The following is a 6449-nucleotide window of genomic DNA, read 5'->3' on the forward strand; positions in this document are numbered from 1 at the left end:
ATAAAAAAATCAGTAAATAAGAAATTAAAATATACTGTTTTTGTTTTCTTTATATAAAAAAAAATCAGTAAATAAGAAATTAAAATATACTGTTTTTGTTTTCTTTATATAAAAAAAAATCAGTAAATAAGAAATTAAAATATACTGTTTTTGTTTTCTTTATATAAAAAATCCGTAAATAAGAAACTAAAATATACTGTTTTTGTTTTCTTTATATAAAAAAAATCCGTAAATAAGAAATTAAAATATACTGTTTTTGTTTTCTTTATATAAAAAAATCCGTAAATAAGAAACTAAAATATACTGTTTTTGTTTTCTTTATATAAAAAAATCCGTAAATAAGAAATTAAAATATACTGTTTTTATTTTCTTTATATAAAAAAAATCGTAAATAAGAAACTAAAAACAAAACAAAAATATTTAAATATTTTGGATTGAGCAATTACTTTCCTACATAATTTATTCATACGATGAACATTCATTGTCAGTTATCAATCAACGAGACATGTTTTCAGTGCTTGCAGTTTCACATTTTTGCGATGCTGGTACGAGGGGATCATTTGGTTTGTCTTTATTACGCTTTTGTGGTGGGGGTTGGAGTCAATGTGATGTTAACTATTCTGTACTTTCACCTAACAATTTAATAAACGAAATATGTCTTAAAAATATAATTAGCCAAAACAAAACTTTGCAAAAATGTCACCATGACATTTATTAGATTTATTTCTGCAAGTTTTTGATTTAATTTTCGATTCATGAGCGATTATCGGAACTCCCAAAATGACCAACTTATGTTAGCCAATTCTTCTTTTTCTAACGAAATCGTCAGTAGTAATTTTCAAAGTAAATAAACGCTTAAAAATAAGTTAAAATATTGAAAAAAAATTATCCAGGTTGGAAGAAATTAATTTATATTGCATTTGGTAACATTTATTTGTAATATACGATTTTCTTTTGTCAATATCGATAATACACCAATGCACAACTTACCATTAAAATGTCCATTTTTATAGGTTTTCCCGTGTGTTATGAACGAATATCACATTCAAAATTGGGGGCGGCAAATAGTTTGGAACATATCGACATCTTCATAATCCAATGTTGTCTCTAGTAGTTTTCAATAGCGGCCATTTTGCCTGTCGTAAGCATTTTTTGTGATGTTTCTCGTTTTTATTTTTTTTTTAATTTTTTTGAGAGGGTATTCAATTATAGAACTTGTATAGTTTTTAACTGGTGCTTCTGCTGTTTAATTAACCGTTTTTTTCCGTAAGTAATGCGTCGATATTAACCCAGCAAGATCTGTTTAATAATTTCACAAAAATTCTGTATTACTTTGTGTAGAGATTGAGTTATACTCCATAACATCGATTAAAATTTTTATAAATAAGTTTTAGCTTGCATTTAACTCACCAAGTGCCTCATCTCTCACAATGTCTTCTACCAATCTCTTACTCTCTCTCTCTCTCTCTCTCTCTTTCTCTCTTTCTTCTCTCGAAATTATCACTTATAGATAAAAGAATTACATATACCATACGTTCCCTTTTAAGCACAAGACTTAACTGTTTTTATGCTCAACATAGAAAGGCTAGTCCTATAAGCTCGAACGTTTCAAAATGGTTCTTATTCTCATAAGAGGGTATGTTAACCTTTGAATTAAGAAATGGTTGCACCAAATATTTTCTTCAAAATATAAAACTTTGTCAAACAGAAAAGTTGAAAATATTATTGAAGGATTTAAGCAGAACAATTTTTATATTGAATAGAAAAAGCTGTTCATAAGTTCGTTTTTTTTACGAAAAGGTCACGACTTATCAAGGTCTGTAAGCCACTGGAGAATAAGAGTTATTGAATGTACAGTAGAAAATGGGATAATTTCTTAGTAATCGTTAGTAGTAGAAATTTGGTAAATTGGATTATTTATTGGGACGGTTCATCAAGAATTTGTTTACATTGGACTTAAAGACAACCAAATTGTAGTCAGCTGGAAAACAGACATACAGAAGACAGTTCGAGAGGTGTGCAGTTCTGAGGAAGATGCTTTGCTCACGGAATCTACGTTTCAGTTTAGCCACTGATGAAGAGTGGAGAAAATTATTGACAGTGATTTCAGCTAGACGGGTGTTTCTCATGAAAGATTGACGAGGGAGGACCATAAATTGGAGCTCAGATGAGCACTTGCCATGGAAATAGCGATAAAGCAGAGACATGCTCGTTATTTCTCTTCTTTGGGAAAGAGGTTGTTGGGAAAAGAAAAGGGATTCCTTTACTAAGCTTTACTATCCTTGTTTTATCGTTATGTCCATGGCAGGCGCTCGTCTGAACTCTAATCTCTGGTCCCCCCCTCGCCAATCTTTCATGAAAAACACCCGTGTGGCTGAATCCACTGTGAAAAATTTCCCCCACTCTATATCTGTGTCTAAATCAAAATGCGGATTCCATGAACAAAGCTTCTTTCTTAGAACTGCACGCCTGTGGAACTCTGTTCCGTCTGCCTGCTTCCCACTGGACTACAACTTGGATGTCTTCAAGTCCAACGTTAATAAATTCCTAATGAACCGCCCCCTAATGTAAACACTTCATCAAATCTCCACACTAACGTAATGTACTTGCAATAGCCCTTATCCCTGAGTGGCTTCCGGGCCTTGATAAGTGGTGATCACTGTGTAAAAAAAAAAAGCTACAAAGTCTTTTTTGAACTTCGTCAAGGCATCATAAGCTGCTTCTAGCAGCTCCTGCCCAGATGTGACAACAGTACTCCATCATTGGACGTACTTGGCTCTTATATAGATAGCGAATTGCATCAGGAGTGAGATAGCTACTAGAGTGGTATGAAGATCTCACCATTTTTCCAGCGACGTTGGGAACAGATTTGATGTACATGTTCCATTTTAGATGAGGAGTAAAGGTCAAGCCAAGAAGTTTGTCAAAAAGTGGGGCCTCCCCAAGATGAGTACAATTCATTTCAATTGATGCCAGATAGGGATCAGAGCGTTGATGATATAAAGATAGAAGCTTGGTTTTAGATGCATTAAAAGTAACCAGCTAGTTCTTTCCTCATTGGACTACATGCTCAAGATAAGAGGAGAGAGATGCGTTGCCATAGATGGTAGTCTCGTCAGCATAAATGTCGATGAATGATGTATGAGTTTTGGGAGATCATTGATGTAGATCAAGAAGAGAGTTGGACCAAGGATGGACTGCTGAGGAACTCCAGCATTAATACCGAGCTTCCAATTTCTACCCATCAACCACTACTCTTACGAACCTAGGTGAGAGAAATGATTTAATAATTAAGAGGATATTTCCAGCTATACTATGGCTTAAGATCTCGTAAAGTAGGTCTTTATGCCATACTCTATCAAAGGCCTTTGATATAACAAGAGCAATTACCCTAGAATATAAGCCTTTGAAGAGACATTCGCTTATGAGATATAACCGTTAGCACATCTGCTGTAGATCTAGCAGAATAGAAACCATATTGTATGTCACTAAGAAGGTTATTTCTGCTGAGGTGGTTGACTACTTCTTTATTTAACATGGATTCTAGCAACTTACTCATAACGCACAGGAGACTTATTGGTCTGTACATAGGGGAAAATGACCGATTACCTGAATTCTTAAATACAGGGCATACTAATGAGGTTTTCCAGGGTGTTGGGAAGCAATTATTTTTAAGACTATGCTTAAACAGTTTTATAAGTATGGGAGCTCTTTCTGGTTGCAACTTTTCCAACACTATAATTGGAATGCTGTCAGGGCCAGTTGCTTTATTGGAATCAAGGTTCTTGATTAGCTTGGCAACATCATGCACAAATATTTGTATGTCGCATAGCATGTTTTCTGTTACAGGAGGAAATACGGGAGGATGGATGACCTTGGTAGAATTACCTGCAAAGTTGTTGGCAAAGCGTTTGGTTTTGTTTATGCTAAGGAAATTATCTCAGGTCCATTGATTATGGTTGGGATAGAACACACAGTTCTGTTCAGGTAGTGGTTGCTGGCAGTCCTGAAGGTTGCTTTAGTCTCAGTACATCTATTACGTTGCAAGCAATGGAAAAAGAGATTTCTGAGTGTTATGGCAGCAGCACATTCTGGAGAGAACCATGGCTGACTGTTAGGGTTTTGCTGGAATATTTTCGAGGGTATGAAGCTGTCTATAACTATAATTAACCATTCTACCAGGTTTGCTACTATGGAGAACACATCCTTTTTAAACAGAGCACAGAGGTAGATCAGATATAAATGTACAAAAGTCATAGAGTATCGATATATTATACGATGGAGAGTTACGTCTGAGGACTTATTACATGTCATTTTAATCTTCACTGATACAACCGAGTGATCAGAGGATCCCAGTGGAGACAGAATAGAAGATGAACATAGCTTATGGCAAGTTGTGAGAAAAATGTCGGGCACACAGGTGGGGTCATGAACAATCTGAGTGAGGTCATTAGCAATGGAGAAATCGTTTCAAAACCTCCCATCATCATCTGTCTTATTTGAGTGGGTTAATCATTCCATATTGTGAACATTGAAGTTTCCACAGGTGTGAATGATAGCAGAAGTCAATTTTCTCAGATATGCTCTTAAAAAGTGTATTGTGGGGCCGATAGAGGACAAATATAAATGCAATGGTGTGAGCAAGTGCAACCTAGAAGCACATATAGAATAAATCAGGGTCTAAGCGAAACTGGCATTGGATCTACTATTTCCCTAGATGAGTTCATAGTTAAAGAATACTCTAACTTAACTTCCAAATCTGACTCCCAAGATCGCCATGGGCATGGAATATGTGCCTATATTAAAGATGGCTTTCCATGTGGGAGGGACATCTCCAGATTAGACTTGCTCACACTACTGCATGTGCTCTTTATTGCCCCTACAACAGTGGAGTTACTATCTTTAAAGCATATCTGAGAAAATTGACCAAATCCTGTCTGCTCATCTTTCAGCTAACATTCACATCTGTGGAAACTTAAATGTTCACAGTGGAATGGTTAACCTAATCAAACAAGACAGATGATAAAGAGAGGTTCTGTCATGCTTTCTCCATTGTTTATGACCTAACTAAGACTCTTCACGAACCAACCTGAAAGAGTTCCCATACATATAAAGCTGTTTTAGCATTGTCTTAAGGAGAATTACTTCCCAACACCCTGTAAAACCTCAGCCCTATGCCCTGTATATAAGAATTCAGGTGATTGGTCATGTTTCTCTCAGTACAGACCTATGTCTCCTGTGCGTCATGAGTAAGTTGCTGGAATCTGTGTTAAATAGGGAAGTAGTCAACCACCTCAGCAAAACTAAACTTCTTAGTGGCATACAATATGGATTTATATCATAATATTAGCGAATCTCTTGACAGAGGCTTACTTTGTAGGGCAGCTGTTCTTGACATAGCAAAGGCATATGATAGAGTATGGCCTAATAGTCTACGGCACAAGATCTCCAGTTACAGTATAGCTGAAAATGTTTTCTCTATTATTAAATCATTTCTCTCTGATAAGTTCATAAGATTAGTGGTTGATGGACATAAATCAGAAGCTCATAGTATTTATGCTGGAGTCCCTCAAGGGTCGATCTTGGACCCAACTGTCTTCATAATCTACATCAATGATCTTCCAAATCATATCCTTAGGTCATTTGTAGACATTTATGCTGAGGACACTATCGCATATGGCAGTACATCAAAGACTGTAAACGACCACGTTGTCTCTGATCCTCTCTCCTCTGATCTTGAGCGTATGGTACAATGGGGAGAGGTGGCTGGTTACTTTTAATGCATCTAAAACCAAGCTTCGATCTGTATATCATCAACGCTCTGATCCCCATCTGTCATGAATTGAAATGAATGGCTCTCATCTTGGGGAGGCCCGACTTTTTGACAAACTTCTGGGCTTGACCTTTACTCCTCATCTGAAATGGAACATGTACATCAAATCTGTTGCCAAGATCGATGAAAAATGGTGGGATCTTTATACCACTCCAGTAGATATCTCACTCCTAATGCAATTCTCTTTCTATGTAAGAGCCAGGTAGTTCACAGATGGAGTACTGTTGCCACAAGTAGGCAGTAGGTGCTAGAAAAGACTTTTCCTGTCTTTACGGAGTTCAAAATAGACTTTGTAGCCTAGTGGGGGATGCCATTTTCTCTTCCCCACAACCTCTTTCTCACTGTTTTATCGTTATTTCATGACAATAGCTCATCTGAGCGCCAGTCTATAGCCTCTTCTTGCCAAACTTTCAGGAGAAACACACGTCTAACTGTAAACACTATCAATAATTTCCCCCACTCTTTATCTGTGCCTAAACAGAAATGCAGATTCCAAGAATAAAGTTTCTTTCTTAGAGCTGCACACCTGTGAAACTCTCTTCCATTTCCCTGCTCTCCGGCTGACTATAATATGGTCATTATCAAGTTCAATGTAAACAAATTCTTGATGAGCCGT

The sequence above is a fragment of the Euprymna scolopes genome, chromosome 46, assembly GCF_053919585.1.
Source record: "Euprymna scolopes isolate OS-2025 chromosome 46, ASM5391958v1, whole genome shotgun sequence".
Classification (NCBI taxonomy): domain Eukaryota; kingdom Metazoa; phylum Mollusca; class Cephalopoda; order Sepiida; family Sepiolidae; genus Euprymna; species Euprymna scolopes.